This window comes from Lissotriton helveticus, chromosome 3_1, assembly GCF_964261635.1.
Source record: "Lissotriton helveticus chromosome 3_1, aLisHel1.1, whole genome shotgun sequence".
NCBI lineage: Eukaryota > Metazoa > Chordata > Amphibia > Caudata > Salamandridae > Lissotriton > Lissotriton helveticus.
Window position 1 is genome coordinate 201,372,597 of NC_136061.1, and position 18,875 is coordinate 201,391,471.

Genomic DNA, 18,875 nt, shown 5'->3' on the forward strand with positions numbered 1-18,875 from the left:
TGGTCCCATCCCATTGACATATCCCTTTGCTGAGATATCGACTGCAATATGTTTTATTTGCACATTTTTAGTTTGAAGACATAGCCAATACCACTAACCTGGATCTTTAAATACTAAGGTCTAGGGGCCCGACGTAGGCAATAGTGAAATACCGAATTCTAAATACCGAATTTTACCGATTCTGTATGTAGAAATCGGTATGCCAGATGTAGGTAAGAATTCAGTAAAAGATACCGAATTCTTAATATTCGTTATTACCGAGTCGGTAATTGAGATTCGGTATACTAATTCATTCCTATGGGCTTGGAGGCCCATAGGAATGAATGTGAAGACATTCGCTATTACTGATTCGGTATTACCGAACCGGTGATACCAGGAGGTATTTCAAGGGTGCCAGGGTGTCCAAAGGACACCCTGTTGCATCCCTGAAATGTGCTTGTGTGCACATGTGGCACACATGCATGCCCTAAGGGCAAAAAAGTGCTTTTTGAAAGGAAATCGCTACTTACCACCAACTTGAAGTTGGTGGTAAATAGCGATTCCTTAAGGCTGAGGTGCACTGTTTTAAGTGCTACCTACATTGCATTTAAGGAATCAGTATTTACCGATTCCTTATTACCGATTCCTTCCCTATATCCCACATGGCTATATACCGGTCGGTAAAGGTGAAATTTAACGAATTTCACCATTACCGAAAAGGTATTTGCCCACCTACATCTGGCCCTAGAAGTACCAAAGTTAGGAATGGCGATTTCCTAATTGCGATTTTCTGCTATTCCCAATATTTGTCATTTAGTGATTTCTAGGGAGTTGTAAATAGACCTATCTCATGAATATTAATGAGGTAGGTCGCAATTTGTGACCCACTAGGATTTGAGGAAATCACAGGGATGGTGGCCTGCTGGCATCAGCATACCACCATGTCTGTGATTGCTTTTAACTAAAGCTATCTTTTTTTGTTAAATGCAGCCTGTTTTCCTTAAAGAAAAATGGGATTAGTTTAAAATTTAAAAATGAAACTTTGAAGTTTCATTTTTTAAGAGTAGGCTATAGTTTGTGGGACCACTGCCTGTTCTTAAAAAAATATTTTGCCTTTGCCAACCATTCTCAAAAGGGAAGGGTTCGCTTAGGGACCACTGCCTATTTAATTTGCAAATGGGTTACCACCATTTTTCAAATGCTGGTAAATTGCTAATATTTTGAGACTGTATTTCGGTTGCAAAATATTCATACATACAATCTCAATTCGGTATTAGGGAGGGATGCCTTCAACCCGCCCCTTCCAAATACCGAATGACAAAACTCATATTGTGGCCCGGTAACAAGCTCTCAAATTGCAATTTGGGCTTTGTACAACTCAAAAAGCTTTTTTGCGGTCGCACACGGCCTGATTTATGACTGCAAAAATGCTTCGTACATTTAGCCCCTATACCTTTGCCATACACTGTTAGCAACTTGGGGTGTGCTGCTACATCCATCATTTTTAATTTACTTTATTTGGTATAGAGTAAACAGAAAACAGTTTCTTTCCAGCACTTTACTAGGGAGCGACCTCCAGACAGTCGATTTTAAAAGTGGTGGTGTGAAATGATTCCACCAGAGTATAACGCACTAGCAGAGAAAGCAAGCCTGAGTTGAAAGTGGAGCGGCGAGGCACATTCTCCCACTTGGGTTCAAATTGTGTATGTTTCAAATGTATTTTGAGAATACATGCTATATTTCTTTTTAAAGAGTGCTAAGGCTACAGTGTTTAAGGGAATCATTCATTGGTGGAGTGGGGTTGGGTTTAAAGTGACCAAGCAGAGGAAGGGGATTCAGAAAAGGGGGTGGTGATGAACAGAGTGTCTGAATTAAGCAGACCACTCTTACCCAGTCCAAAGATCAGGGCTTGATCCATCACCGTTATTTATCTCACTGCCCCATCCCAGCTCAGAACCTGGCTATATGCAAATTAGTCTGTCCCTGGCCCAGTGCATCATGGGAACAGGGCAGACCAAACTACCAAGCCAATTCTTCACCAGAAAGGAGACAAGCTACCGGGGACCGGTTTCCGGCATTTCAGCCTCTTCGGCCCGGCTTGCTTGAATCCTGATGGATCAGTGAGAAAGGGACTCATGTCTGAGTATACCCTGCCACACCTATAGTGGCCAAAAACGATTCAGAAAAGGGGGTGGTGATGAACAGAGTGTCTGAATTAAGCAGACCACTCTTACCCAGTCCAAAGATCAGGGCTTGATCCATCACCGTTATTTATCTCACTGCCCCATCACAGCTCAGAACCTGGCTATATGCAAATTAGTCTGTCCCTGGCCCAGTGCATCATGGGAACAGGGCAGACCAAACTACCAAGCCAATTCTTCACCAGAAAGGAGACAAGCTACCGGGGACCGGTTTCTGGCATTTCAGCCTCTTCGGCCCGGCTTGCTTGAATCCTGATGGAGCAGTGAGAAAGGGACTCATGTCTGAGTATACCCTGCCACACCTATAGTGGCCAAAAACGATTCAGAAAAGGGGGTGGTGAGCTAAAAAACGGTGATGGATCAAGCCCTGATCTTTGGACTGGGTAAGAGTGGTCTGCTTAATTCAGGCACTCTGTTCATCACCACCCCCTTTTCTGAATCATTTTGTCCACCATAAGCGTGGAAGGGTATACTCAGATGTGAGTCCCTTGCTCATTGCACCATCAGGATTCAAGCAAGCCGGGCCGACGACGCCTGAAATGGCAGAAACCGGTCCTCGGAAGCTTGTTTCCTTCCCAGTACAAGAATTGGCTTGGTAGTTTGGTTTGCCCTGTTCCCATCATGCACTGGGACAGGAACAGACTAATTTGCATATAGCCAAGTTCTGAGCTGGGATGGTGCAGTGAGCTAAAAAACGGTGATGGATCAAGCCCTGATCTTTGGACTGGGTAAGAGTGGTCTGCTTAATTCAGGCACTCTGTTCATCACCACCCCCTTTTCTGAATCATTTTGTCCACCATAAGCGTGGAAGGGTATACTCAGATGTGAGTCCCTTGCTCATTGCACCATCAGGATTCAAGCAAGCCGGGCCGACGACGCCTGAAATGGCAGAAACCGGTCCTCGGAAGCTTGTTTCCTTCCGAGTACAAGAATTGGCTTGGTAGTTTGGTTTGCCCTGTTCCCATCATGCACTGGGACAGGAACAGACTAATTTGCATATAGCCAAGTTCTGAGCTGGGATGGTGCAGTGAGCTAAAAAACGGTGATGGATCAAGCCCTGATCTTTGGACTGGGTAAGAGTGGTCTGCTTAATTCAGGCACTCGGTTCATCACCACCCCCTTTTCTGAATCATTTTGTCCACCATAAGCGTGGAAGGGTATACTCAGATGTGAGTCCCTTGCTCATTGCACCATCAGGATTCAAGCAAGCCGGGCCGACGAAGCCTGAAATGGCAGAAACCGGTCCTCGGAAGCTTGTTTCCTTCCCAGTACAAGAATTGGCTTGGTAGTTTGGTTTGCCCTGTTCCCATCATGCACTGGGACAGGAACAGACTAATTTGCATATAGCCAAGTTCTGAGCTGGGATGGTGCAGTGAGCTAAAAAACGGTGATGGATCAAGCCCTGATCTTTGGACTGGGTAAGAGTGGTCTGCTTAATTCAGGCACTCTGTTCATCACCACCCCCTTTTCTGAATCATTTTGTCCACCATAAGCGTGGAAGGGTATACTCAGATGTGAGTCCCTTGCTCATTGCACCATCAGGATTCAAGCAAGCCGGGCCGACGACGCCTGAAATGGCAGAAACCGGTCCTCGGAAGCTTGTTTCCTTCCCAGTACAAGAATTGGCTTGGTAGTTTGGTTTGCCCTGTTCCCATCATGCACTGGGACAAGAACAGACTAATTTGCATATAGCCAAGTTCTGAGCTGGGATGGTGCAGTGAGCTAAAAAACGGTGATGGATCAAGCCCTGATCTTTGGACTGGGTAAGAGTGGTCTGCTTAATTCAGGCACTCTGTTCATCACCACCCCCTTTTCTGAATCATTTTGTCCACCATAAGCGTGGAAGGGTATACTCAGATGTGAGTCCCTTGCTCATTGCACCATCAGGATTCAAGCAAGCCGGGCCGACGACGCCTGAAATGGCAGAAACCGGTCCTCGGAAGCTTGTTTCCTTCCCAGTACAAGAATTGGCTTGGTAGTTTGGTTTGCCCTGTTCCCATCATGCACTGGGACAGGAACAGACTAATTTGCATATAGCCAAGTTCTGAGCTGGGATGGTGCAGTGAGCTAAAAAACGGTGATGGATCAAGCCCTGATCTTTGGACTGGGTAAGAGTGGTCTGCTTAATTCAGGCACTCTGTTCATCACCACCCCCTTTTCTGAATCATTTTGTCCACCATAAGCGTGGAAGGGTATACTCAGATGTGAGTCCCTTGCTCATTGCACCATCAGGATTCAAGCAAGCCGGGCCGACGACGCCTGAAATGGCAGAAACCGGTCCTCGGAAGCTTGTTTCCTTCCCAGTACAAGAATTGGCTTGGTAGTTTGGTTTGCCCTGTTCCCATCATGCACTGGGACAGGAACAGACTAATTTGCATATAGCCAAGTTCTGAGCTGGGATGGTGCAGTGAGCTAAAAAACGGTGATGGATCAAGCCCTGATCTTTGGACTGGGTAGGAGTGGTCTGCTTAATTCAGGCACTCTGTTCATCACCACCCCCTTTTCTGAATCATTTTGTCCACCATAAGCGTGGAAGGGTATACTCAGATGTGAGTCCCTTGCTCATTGCACCATCAGGATTCAAGCAAGCCGGGCCGACGACGCCTGAAATGGCAGAAACCGGTCCTCGGAAGCTTGTTTCCTTCCCAGTACAAGAATTGGCTTGGTAGTTTGGTTTGCCCTGTTCCCATCATGCACTGGGACAGGAACAGACAAATTTGCATATAGCCAAGTTCTGAGCTGGGATGGTGCAGTGAGCTAAAAAACGGTGATGGATCAAGCCCTGATCTTTGGACTGGGTAAGAGTGGTCTGCTTAATTCAGGCACTCTGTTCATCACCACCCCCTTTTCTGAATCATTTTGTCCACCATAAGCGTGGAAGGGTATACTCAGATGTGAGTCCCTTGTTCATTGCACCATCAGGATTCAAGCAAGCCGGGCCGACGACGCCTGAAATGGCAGAAACCGGTCCTCGGAAGCTTGTTTCCTTCCCAGTACAAGAATTGGCTTGGTAGTTTGGTTTGCCCTGTTCCCATCATGCACTGGGACAGGAACAGACTAATTTGCATATAGCCAAGTTCTGAGCTGGGATGGTGCAGTGAGCTAAAAAACGGTGATGGATCAAGCCCTGATCTTTGGACTGGGTAAGAGTGGTCTGCTTAATTCAGGCACTCTGTTCATCACCACCCCCTTTTCTGAATCATTTTGTCCACCATAAGCGTGGAAGGGTATACTCAGATGTGAGTCCCTTGCTCATTGCACCATCAGGATTCAAGCAAGCCGGGCCGACGACGCCTGAAATGGCAGAAACCGGTCCTCGGAAGCTTGTTTCCTTCCCAGTACAAGAATTGGCTTGGTAGTTTGGTTTGCCCTGTTCCCATCATGCACTGGGACAGGAACAGACTAATTTGCATATAGCCAAGTTCTGAGCTGGGATGGTGCAGTGAGCTAAAAAACGGTGATGGATCAAGCCCTGATCTTTGGACTGGGTAAGAGTGGTCTGCTTAATTCAGGCACTCTGTTCATCACCACCCCCTTTTCTGAATCATTTTGTCCACCATAAGCGTGGAAGGGTATACTCAGATGTGAGTCCCTTGCTCATTGCACCATCAGGATTCAAGCAAGCCGGGCCGACGACGCCTGAAATGGCAGAAACCGGTCCTCGGAAGCTTGTTTCCTTCCCAGTACAAGAATTGGCTTGGTAGTTTGGTTTGCCCTGTTCCCATCATGCACTGGGACAGGAACAGACTAATTTGCATATAGCCAAGTTCTGAGCTGGGATGGTGCAGTGAGCTAAAAAACGGTGATGGATCAAGCCCTGATCTTTGGACTGGGTAAGAGTGGTCTGCTTAATTCAGGCACTCTGTTCATCACCACCCCCTTTTCTGAATCAAGCAGAGGAAGGGCAGTTTGCACCAATTTGACAAATCACACTGATGGCGGCCAAATCATCAACGTGAGTGTCCCCGTCGGGGTCAGTGCAGGCACATTCTGCATCAGTATCCTGCAGTATAGGAGGGAGAGGGGCTGTACATGTGAGGCTTCAGGCATTCACCATGACTGTCTACTACGAATAGGCCACATTACAATGCATTCGATACATCGCATGACATTACAACGCGGTCGTTACAACGACTGCGTTGTTACATCGCATACCATTACAACACAAGTCGTTACAATGAATTGCTGTAGGGTGGAATATATGAAGTTATATTGCGATAATTTACATCACAGGATGTTACATCACAGTTATTACAATGCAGGTCATTACAATGACTTGCGCTAGAGGCGCTGGACTTAGGAATAGTATGATTTACTATTCCAACTCCAGTGTGTGTAACAGTAGGGAAGGTGTTGGAATATAAAATCATACTATTCCTTGGTTTAGAGCGCCATTGTTGTAACGACTTACGTTGTAATGACCGCGATGTAAATGTATCGCGGTGTAACAACCGTGTTGTAAAGGTCTTTCGCCAAGGGGGCGGTGGATGTAGGAATAGTTTAATTTACTATTCCAACTCCAGCCTGTGCAACTGTAGGGAAGATGTTGGATTTTAAATCCAACACCTTCTGCCCCCTACAGCAAGTCATTGTAACGACTTGGGTTGTAATGGTTTGCGATGTAACAACACGGTGGTTGTAACGACTGGGTTGTAATGGCATGCGATATATCGCATGTGATGTAAACGATGTTTCTGTCTACTACCTCACCCAACTCAAGGGCAGAGTCCAGTCAGGGACAGAGTGTACAAGGTGGTTTCCTGCTGCATTGTGTAGAGAAGTCTTGTGGGTTTGAATAGGTTAAGGGGAGGCAAGCATTGAAAGGGCACGCTGCAGTAATCAGGGACACAGCACTGTTGGTGTGACCACTCCCAATGCCTCTACAGAGTGTAATGCATTTAGAGGAAGGCATGTTGTCCTCTTACTGCTGTGTTATGGGAGGGGTTTCTGGCAAACATTCTGGTAAAGTAAGGCCCCAACAACTCACAAAGACTGGCCTGCCACTAAACACAAGTCCTAGGGGTGTTAATGGAAAATGCTGCTGCTGAATGTCACTGACCTCAGACCTCTCTTCTCACACAAATACAGTGAGCAGAGTTGAGTTCGGTGTCCACACTCCAGCCGGGTAAATGTCTGATGGACAGAAATGATGGAACCCTTTTGGCTCCAGATGGACTCTGTAGAACGGTGATGTAAGTGTTAGAGTGAAATACACTGAAGGCTGGTTTAGAATGTTGAGTTTGCGATTACACACAGAAGAATAAACGTGTATTACTAAGCTCAATGTGTGACGTAGTCCTTTGCCGGTACCCAGGCTGGTGGGATGCTACAACTGGTGATGAGCTAGGGGATAAGTAACCGGAATATTGACAGTGCTCTCCCAGAGAGTTTGCTCTGGTTCAAGCAAGCTGCTCCTGTGTAGCACATGTGTTGTAGTCCGAGTAAGGAACAGATGCTTAGCGCATGTTGAATTAAAGCACAACTTAAACCGCCAAAAACAAAATAAAAATTACGAAGCAGTACAACAAAATCTTTGTATCAATGACCAAGAACCTGTTGGTCAGAAGATATGTAAAGGTACCATGCTTGTACACAAAATGCAGTCAAATGTAATCTGGAGAATGCACTCTTAAGGCGGATACAGCCAGGTTTTCAAAGATCAATTATTGATAATCACAAAGTGCTAGATAATGTTACAATTAGAAAGTGATGAAGACAAAGAGAGCGCAAAGAGACGCCTAAGGGTCAAACAAATATTTACTCACCAGATCCTGAGTAAAGTGAGCCGGTATGACTTCAGCGCCAGGCACCGCAACCCTGGTCAAGCATAAGAGTTGTGTTTGACAGGTGTGCTACATCACCATAGTCTCCAAATATCTTCAGAATAGTGACCTTTTTTGGCTAGCAGAGAAAAAAGTCACATTTTCAGCTATCATTACACCATTGAAATCCAAAGTGTGTAGATGGGCTGCATCAACACCCTTAAATAGTACCGACAATGAAACACGAAAAAACAAACATATAAGCACCCTTCCATGTGCTTCAAGGTAAAGTGTCCAATGCCTGTCTACTCAGTTTGGCCAGTACATTGCAAGGCTTGCTGCTGAGTCGCATAAACTAAGCTACAGAGATCCACACACAATGTCATTAAATTCCACACTGGTCTACAACCCAGCTGCTTTCCTGGAACCACCACTACCTTTCGATACCTCCAAAATGCGAAATATTGGTGATGAATGGAGTGCTTAGATAGAGATATTTGATGATTTCATCGATGCACTTGAAGGGCCAATAGGATTATCGAGTATCTCAAAAAACTTGCTGTTGATGATGTAAAAGTTTGATCCAATGGCAAATGTTGATTACACAAGATACATCTTCAACTAGGAATACCAGAAAGCTGGCAAAACCATTGTTGAATTTGTGGAGAGACTTGACACACTCATCAGACATTGTAAATTCAATTAATTTAATGATGAAGGAGCTATTTGATGGAAAGGTATAGAGGGATGCTTGTCAGATTCATTCAGAGGACTCTGGGCAGTGTGAACCTAAGTTTCAGGAAGATTTAACAGTTATTGCAGCTTGGATGACAGCCAGTTGTTTTCAGCTCAATGCCAACAAATCAGAGATCTTGGTGGTGGGCAAAGACATCCATCTGTGTATTGACCTCTGGTGGCCGTCCTCTTTGGGCCCTCCGCTGGCTCCTAAACCGGCAGTAAAAATCTAGGAGTCTGGATAGACTGCTCTCTTTCTTTTCAAATCCAGACTAAGGTAGTAGCAGGAGTATGTTTCGAGCTCCTACGTGGGCTTAAACCTTTGCTGGGTTTCTTCGACCCTACCATCTGCCAGGTAATCATGGAGGCCACAGTACTCTCTAGACTGGACAACGTGAGCTACCTAAATATCGGGGCCAATAGGGAAAAGATACTGCATTTACAAAGGGCACAAAATGCGGCAGCCCGGGCCCTCCTTGGTCTGCCGAGAATCGCTAGTTCCATCCGCAAACTACATTGGCTGCCGGTGGAGAAACGCATCCAATTTAAGACTCTCTTTATTGCCCACAGAATCATGTTTTTCCAATCTCCTGCTATTCTGGCTGGCCTCATGATGCCCTATAGACCTACCCGTCAGCTGCGCTCCATGGACCAGCATCTAGTAGTTGTTTCTCGGTTAAGAGAGTATGGGCCAGAGGATGCTCCTTCCGCGTTTGTGCTCCAAAGCTTTGGAACTCCCTCCCTGCATATATTAGAAACATTCAAAATTATTCTCTTTTCCGTAAAGCCATAAAAACTCACCCCTTCCCTGCATAATTGTCTCCTGGGTGTTCTTGGCTTGCTTCAGGCAGTGACATTTTAGCGCTGGGACACCCCGTTGCTGGGGCAGCTGCGTGCTTTGTAAAACACCCTAACATAACATAACATTGCAAAATATAACGAATATTGAGATAAACTCTTAGTCTAGAGCGTGTGTTAATGGCGTGCAGAGTTGAGGAGCATGCCAACAGACAAGCTGCAGACATGGAGGCCAGAGGTGCCCAGAATGAATCAGTCATGAGTGTGAAAAGAAACTTGAAGCCCAAGACAGAAGGGCACAAAGTAATGTCTGCCCATAAAAAGAAGTTGTGTTTTAGATGTGGATTTTCATATCCACACAATGGTAAATGTCCCACTCTCTGACAGATGTGTAAAGGCTGTGGGGAGGAGTACCATTTTGTGAAAGTTTGCAAAGCCAAGAGAAATGCAAGTGCATCACAGTGTGAAAATAAAATTGGTGTTGAAATGTTACAGGAGCAACGATCAACACCCACCCACAAGCCTACTGGGCGACATCAGTTAAGACAAATCAACATCGAACTACGACAATCGTTGTCTAAATCCTTGTCAAACAGTTCCTCTGTATCAGTCAAGTAAGAGCTAAGTAAATGATTGTGCCATTTCGATGTTTACCTCAGTAAAGCATGCGCATGTTGAGCTGGCTTCTTGTGAAGGAAAATGTCAGTCGAAGAAAGACAGACATGTTAAAGCACCGCAGTCATTCAAACATTGTCCTAAAATGAAACTGAGAGTAGTCAGTCAGTCAGTCAGTCAAATATCTTTATTCGATTATTAAAAATCATAAAAGAGCGAGCAATGCATGAGAACATTTTATCAAGACACATAATGTATAGATCAAGATTTTGTTTAAAAAACCCTAAAAACACTTTATACAAGTTAAAATATACATTAACATTTAAAAAGAGTAAAATCAATAAAATGTAGGAGGTACGCATTAATCAGAGACAAGGTGCCTAATTCTAAAACGATGCTTGTTTATACGCGCACCAGCAACCAAGAAACTAGCAACATGAAATGCCACTTTTAAATTCGGTAGAAGTTGCAAAAACAACATAGCTGGTTTTACCTGTGTAAAACCCATATTGCACAGTATAGGCAGCAAATATTTTTTCCTACTTTCTTTATAATGACCACAGAACAGGATAAAATGAGTCGTGTCTTGGATAGAAGAGTAATCGCAGTCACATGGTTCAGCATTTTCGGGTCTAATCCACTGTTTAAAATTACCCAGAATGAAGGGAATCAGATCAAGACGAAATCTTGTTAAAAGGAAACGATGGTATGATTTATTTACCAAAAAGAGGTACGGTTCCATACCTGGAACAGATGTTATCGTACAATGTTTCCTAACCGTAGATTTATTTAACTCTGTGGCTTCCCTCTCCGAGACATAACGGTCAGTCAAAAGATTTTTGACTATCTTTATGTCTTCCTGATTTACCGTGTCGGGGGAAAAAAAAAGTTCGGGTCGGCCAACTAGGGTTAACTGCGTCTGAACATATTTTAGCCATGGAATACTGTGTGCTCTATCCAGGGCTAAACAATCTTTGAGGATGTTATGGTTTAAAGTAAGCTCCTGGTTGAGCCACACTTTCAACCATCCAATAACTGGGGCTAACTTTAAAATGTCGGTAACATAGCCCAGTCCAAGCTCTGTGTGAATTATATATGTAGAAGTCGATTGGGGGACAGAAAGCAGAGTTCTCAAAAATTTATTTTCTACTTTCTGAATTTTGTCATATTCATGATTCGTGTACCCCCAAATGACAGAGCCGTATTGAGCAACCGACAAACATTTGGCTTTATAGACCTTTATAATGCTTTCCATGGGGCGGGCTCCAAGTTTTTTAGCAAAACCAAGCAACCCTGCAGCCGCTCTTGCTACAGCGTTGCTTTTGGCCAAAAGCTGGGGGCCCCACTTACCCTTTTCATCAAAGATGACGCCTAAGTAAGGGAAGGATGGAACTCTCCTAACCTCTTTTCCAGCACAGAAATTTTTTTGGGTCTTTCTTTTCCTGCCTGCGCCTCCTGCTATCATTACGTGGGATTTTGCTACGTTAGTTTTCATGTCCAACGAGGACATGAAATCCCCAAAAGATAAGAGGAGTTTATTTAATGCCACTCCAGAGCGTGCTAAGAGGACAGCATCATCCGCGTACAAGAGGACAGGTATCTTTGTCTCTCCTGCACGTGGAATGTCAATGTGGGACTCTGTCAGAGCTGCCTCAAGGCCGTTTATATAGAGAGTAAAGAGGAGGGGGGCAAGGATACATCCTTGCCTAACCCCCCTCTCTGAGTCAAAGTGACAGGTGCATCTTCCTTCCCTAGTCACTCTGACCGAGGTCTTGAGGTCTCTATGTAGCTCGGCCAGATACCCTACCAATGGAGCATCAATGCCCATGGACAAAAGGACCCCCCACAGCTTAGCCCTGTTAACCAGGTCAAAAGCTGAGGAGAGGTCCATAAAGGCCATGTACAGAGAGCCCCCCTTGGCAATTACGTATTTACTTATAATCAGTTCTAAATTTAAACACTGATCTAAAGTTCCTCTTTTGGCTCTAAAGCCATATTGTGCATTTGATAAAATGCCCTTCCCTTCTAAAAACTGAGTCAATCTTCCTAAAAGGACTCTACCCAAAATCTTGACACTGGAGTCAATAAGGGAAATTGGCCTATAACAGGCCGGGTCTGTTCTTTGTCCCTTTTTAAAAATCGGTATTATGGTAGATTTTGACCAGCTAATAGGAAAAACAGAATCTCTTGTGGCATTAAAAATGTTAGTAAGAATTTTGGCACTTAATTCCGGGGCACTCCTAAAAAAGTCAGCGGGAACCCCATCGGGGCCCGGTGCCTTTTTAGAGTGTGTGTCGCTGATCGCTTTTTTTACCTCCTCTATGCTAAAAGAGGGAATAAGAGCTGCTGCTTGTATAGATTGTATTCCACAGCCTGGGATATTATCAGGGCAGCTATAAATATTACTGAAATGTATGACCCACTGTTCATCGGGTATGATGCAATCTGCTCTCTGCTTGTCTAAACCCACAAAAAAAGGGTGGTTTAGTATCGCCCAAAATCTTGAACTGTCTCTCTGTGTATCGGGCGATAACAAATCGTTCCAGGCCTTCTTTTTAATCTCTGATTTCCTTTTCCTGATAGCGTAATTATATTTTTTTCTTAATGATGCTATCTGTACTTTATCTCTTGGTGTATGTTTTAAAACCTTCAAGAGAATTGAGTGAGCCTTGGAACAACTTGAGTCAAACCATTTTGGGCCCTTGCATATATTGGGCTTTTTCCTTATAGTCAGGTCTAGATTGACCTGGCGACAAATAGCGTTAAATGCTTCTATCAGGGTATCAACAGAGTTATTATTATCCAGGCAGATTGCAACCTCTCCTTCAACTTTAGACAGGGTATCCTGTATAAACGTAATTGGGGTAACTTGATCCCATTTCAGCCTACGATTCTGATCTGTCAGGGCTAAATCAGTCGCACATAGTACCTCAATCTCTCTCTTTCCCAGGGCTCCCTGAGAAACAATCTCTAAAATTACTGGGTTATGGTCACTGAAGACTGAAGTTTCTACCTTATAGTTCGAAACTTCAGACAAGATACTAGACGATAAAAAAATATAATCTACAATTGTGCCGGTGTTGTTTCCCACGTATGTTGGCAACCTCAAGCCTATGTTACTACTAAAAAATTCATATAGATTGAAAGTTGCTAAGAGTGATTCCAAAACCTCTCCACGTGGTGAGTGTTCAAAATGCGGGGTGGGGAGGTAGGGGGAAAAATCCTCAAATTCCACACGGCAATCCATGTTACATGGGTGAATAGTATAGTCTCCCATGAGGATCACGTCAAAACCGTGAACACTATTCTCACTGTGGGTGGACAGGAAATCCTCTAGACTTACCAAATGCTCGTTCAAAGTTTGGCTGACAGGAGAATTATAAAAATTAACTAGTAAGATAGGCTGTGAGTTTTGAGCAGTTAATTCAACCGCTAAAATGTTTGTTGAGTTAGTTTTGATTTGTCTTGGCTTTCCTTGAACATCTAGGGAAATATATATAGCCAAGCCTCCCTTTGCCCTTCCGGAATTACTAGGTACTGCAGATACAGAGAAATGGGAAAAGCCGTCTAGAACAAGTCTGTCTGAAGTTTCCCAAGTCTCTTGAAAGGCAAGAATGTCGTTGGATCTGACCATCTCCAACCAGTTCTTATTGTTGAATTTAGATCTGATACCGGCAACGTTCCAGCTCAATATTCTACAGACCCTGTTACCTGTGGGTTTTGGATCTAAAGGTCCAAGAGCCGGCAAAAGACCCTCATTATTAGTATCTTTTGTAAAAGAGAGTCAATCGTTTTGATCCATGAAGGACAATGGGGCATAGCGATTAAATAACTGAAGAGGTTCTACAAAATAATTTTGCTGTGATAGAAGGGGATATTGGGCCACTGCATTATGCCTTATATCTTGCCCCCGTCTAGGGCCATAGTCCCAAGATCTGTCCCACCCTGGCGCGGGAGTCCTTGGATAAGTGACATTTTGTTGCTCCCCGTAAAAAAACTTCAGGGTTAGAGGAACAACAGAACCCTGTCTGCGTCGGGGAGGGAATGAATTGGCCAGTATGTTAGGAAGGACATCTTGGTTCGAAAGGCTCACTGCCACACAGTCCCCTTTAAACTTTTTCGGCCGGATTCCCAGCCAGGGGACCCTGGTTGTAGACTTAATAACATTTGCCAATTGCTGTTTTCCCCCTGGGGCTAACCGGATGTTACTGGTTAGCCAATGCAGAGCCTTACTTGTAAGGGAGGTAGTACTTTCCACTGTTCCTCCTTCTAAGGGAGGTACATTTGCTAACACAAGAACCACTGGTGTGGCCTCAACTAAAAATTGTAGGGGGTCTGTGGTACGAGTAGTTACTGGTGGTAAGCTGACAGAGGGAATGTCATCTATTGGAATATTAACTAAAAGAGAGCCCTCAGTAGTAGTGGTGGTCAATGATGTTAGTGGTTGGGGCAATGAGTTTTCAACAGGCAACTGAACCCCTGCATTATCACAAACAGCTTCACTAACCACACTTCCCCCTATATTGTTGGTCAGATTTGTAACTATCGTAGTGATATTTTCTACCCCACCTGCAACCGTAGTGTGGAGGCCACCCAACCTCTTGATTTCTGCGTGCAATTTATCAAGTTTAGATATTAAAGGCTTTACAATGGTATTCATTTTTAGTTCAAGAAAGTCAGCAATCCTTTCAAAAAAAGCATCTTCGAAAGTATGGTTTTGATTATCCTCCGATACATTTACTTGTTTTATCTTTGGGGTAGTAACCCTTTTCCTTCTAGTCCCCGGGCGTGGGCCACCCAGCTTAGGAGGATTCTTGGTGCATAGACGTCTCGGCCTTGTCACACGCCCTTTAGGTGTCATCTCATCAGGTGAAACTAGTGCATGTCTCTCCTGGTCAGAGTCAATATCAATGTCACTTTCGGCCTGTATATTGGAAGTCTCAATGGCCGGGACTACATTATCAGATGCACTAGTTAATCCTAGAAGAATAGGGCCGCTAATTATATTATCCTGGTTGGCTTCTTGCAAAATGGTATCGTCGATCATGATTGATGCAGTCGGGGACAAACAGCGAAGGTCTGGGGATTGGCTTAGCCCAAGAGAGTTTCTCCTTTGTGTATTTATTTTCCTCACAGTCTGCACAAGGTAATTGTCAAGGGTGTTCAGTGGAGCTTCCTTCAATTTTGTAGTCATGGTGACAATATACTCGCAGCCTTACTTTTAATATTAATATGATGAGTGGTATAAAATATTTTAACTATATATCTTACTTGCGTGTGAGTCCAGCAGCATTTCTGGCCCTGCCCCTGTCTCCTCGTGCCGATGAGGGCCGTAGAGGGCCCGCCCTTTGCCCGGGCTTCGCCCCGGGCGTCCCGCGACGCGGGGCTTCTCACTCCTTTATTGGCCCCGTTGGCGCACTCTGGCGCGTCCTACGTCACCCTGCACGCGCCGCCGCGAGGCCTGCCGGGTGCTGTAGTCCCCCGGAGCGGCGGCGCGGAGTCAAATGCCTTTGTGACTCTTGGCGGTGGCGGCTGAAGCAACAGGAGCCTTCTCTACACGTAAGTGACTCTCAGCGGTGGCGGCAATTATTTCAGTCTCTCCCCCGCTCTGCCGGGCTTCTCACTCCTTTATTGGCCCCGTTGGCGCTCTCTGGCTCGTCCTACGTCACCCTGCACGCGCCGCCGCGAGGCCTGCCGGGTGCTGTAGTCCCCCGGAGCGGCGGCGCGGAGTCAAATGCCTTCGTGACTCTTGGCGGTGGCGGCTGAAGCAACAGGAGCCTTCTCTACACGTAAGTGACTCTCGGCGGTGGCGGCAATTATTTCAGTCTCTCCCTGAGAGTAAATGGTTGTTCAATATCTTTCATTATTAACAGTGGTGCATCCATAAACATTATGCCTGAGGTTGAAATACAATGAATTATCTCTATTACCACAACTTACACCATTGAAATTCAAAGTGTGTAGATGGGCTGCATCAACACCCGTAAATAGTAGCGACAATGAAACACGAAAAAACAAAGATATAAGCACCCTTCCATGTGCTTCAAGGTAAAGTGTCCAATGCCTGTCTACTCAGTTTGGCCATCTGAAAAGGGACTGATTTTTGTGAATTACAACGTGAAGGGGCTGTAAGCATATGTGTTGACATGCACCAAGCTAACTGTAGGAATTGGCCTTTTTTGCTAAAGTTCCCTAAACTTTTTGCTTTCCCCCTAGACCGTTTTCCTGACATAGAGTTGCCAATTTAGAAGCTTTGGGTACATTGCCACTGCTGATCATTGTCAAAGTACAAGTGTTCCCTGTTTATAAGTGTAATGGTAATAGGTTGGCCATGATTGGTATGTGTGCCTTACTAGTAAAGTCCCTAGTGATGTGCACTGTGTGTGCCAGGGCTAGTAATGCAAAGGCGCGCGGAGAAGGGAACTCAGGCCTGCAGTGTAAGGCCTGCGCGCAGTTTGCTAAGTTAGCATGTGGCCCTGCCAAGTGCAACCACTTGTCAGGCCTTACTTTCCCATTTTCATACACATTGGGCCCCCCGTAGTAGGTCCCAGGTAATCCCTGGGCAGGGTGCAGTGTAAGTAAAAGGCAGGACATATACTAAGGTGTGTGTTATGTCCTGACAGTTAAAAACACTCCATTTCATTTTTCACTGTTGAAAGTCCATCCTGCCCATAGGACAGAATGGGGGAGGCTGGGTGTACGTGTTTATTAGCCTAGTTTAAGTGAAGTTTAGTATGTATGAACTCTCAGTGTCATAACACATCTTTCTGTGAAAGTGGTTTTGTCACTGTGCGGTCAGAAACCACGCTTTTAGAAAGTGGCTGAGTTTTGTGCTTTAAGCATTTCTGTGTGTCTCTGCTGAATGTGGATTGACTGTCTGGATCTGAGAGGTGAGAGCAGCTGGGAGACGTCTTGACCCAGATGGCACCAGGCTGCCCTGCATCTGGAGAGTAGGGGTAGGAGAAGCCCGGGAGGTGAAAATACCTGGACTGGTGCTATAAACAAATTGACCCATCTCCTGCTGAGTGATTAAGGATCCACACCCCCAGTATCAAAGGGAAAAAAAGGACACTAGGAGGGAGACACCCAGAACTGATTTAGGGAGGGGTCAGGGACCCCTGAGCACAAAGAACTACAAAGACATGAAGGGGTATAACTAAGAGAACTGAAACCCCTAGAATTTGGTGTAGTTTTGAATGTCAAAATGAACAGGTCGAGTCTGCAAAGGCTTTGACCTCTTTCGTTGTCAAGAAGAACCTCTGCGAAGGAAGAAGTTTCTAAAGAGACTGCTGGATAGGACTGACCCTTGATTCGTGATCTGGGGCTCGCCTGCAATTGTAGCTTTTACTAAGGAAGAGACTGAAGGGACATTGCAGTGGGTGTTGTCCCCACCCTTCTTGAACAGGACTGTGCTTTGTGCTGTGTCCTGAACCCCCAGGGCCTGAGGTGAGCTGGCTCCCTGTTTGGAAACACAGGAATATAAAAGTTTCTGGAGAAGTCCCAAGCAACGCGGTGTGCACGTGCTTTTGCAGCTTGAGACCCTCAGAAGTTGTGCCTTGTGATCGTGGGCACACAGGAGTAAACTGAGTCTCAGACGTGCAGGGTGCGTGTCGTGGTGTAGCCAAGGCATTGGTGAAGAGCGCCTGGTCATTGTGTGCACCGGGAGAAGAGAGGAGACTTGGATGCGCAGGGTGCATATTGTGGTGCACTCCAAAGTGTTGGTGAAGAGTGCCTGGTTGTTGTGTGCACCGGGAGAAGAAGTGAGTCTTGGACGCGCAGGGTGTGTGTCGTGGTGCAGCCAAGGCATGGTGAAGAGCACCTGGTCATCTTGTGCACTGGGAGAAGAGGTGCGACTCGGACACGCAGGGTTCATGTCGTGGTGCAGCCAAGGCATTGGTGAAGAGCGTCTGGCCATCGTGTGCACCGGGAGAAGAGGCAGGTCTCAGACTCGCAATGTGCGTGTCCAGATGCAACCAGAGGCACAGGTGAGGAGGGCCTGGGTAGTGTGTGCACCGAAATCGAAGTAAGTCTCCACAGTGCTGAGTGCGGGTCTCGGTGTCCACTGAGACCACCAAAAGCAGGGCAGGTCATTGGGCCCTCGGAGTGAAACAGTAGCAGCCTTGACCGGCCGCCCCACGGGAGCTGAGCCGTCAGCCCGAGCACGCTGCGCCCATTGACGGAGTTCTGGATCAAGGCCCAAGTCACTGAGAGGAGCGGGGTCGCGCACCCACAAGTAACGTGGATCGCCACCTGGGGTGAGGTGTGGGCTTGGAGGGACACTCTCTCGGCCTCTCCCTTATTTCAGCTGTGAGAGCCTGTGGCTTCAGCTCTGATCGAAGCCCGTGCTGGCCCAAGGAGGGGCAGTACTGGGCCCGGAGTAAGGAGCGGTACTTTTGTGTCATCATTGATCCATGTTGGGGGCAACTATTAACAGAGCACCTAAACTGTTGTATTACACTTTGCATTATTGTTGCTAACGAACTATCGAACTGTCATATTACGCCTGCCCTTATTTGTGCCTGACGAACTACATGCTCTGTGCGCTACACATTGCGTTATTCCTCCCTTGCTAAGTACATGATTGTAACGTGGCGCATTGCATTATTTCTTCATCGCACAGTACATGATTATAACATGGCGCATTGCATTATTTCTTCTTTGCAGAGTACATGATGGTAGCGTGATGCATTGCTTTGTTTCTTCCTTGCACAGGGCATGCTGGTAGTGCTACGCAATGCATTATTCCTTCTATTGCAAAGTACATGACTATGGCGCTGCGTATGGC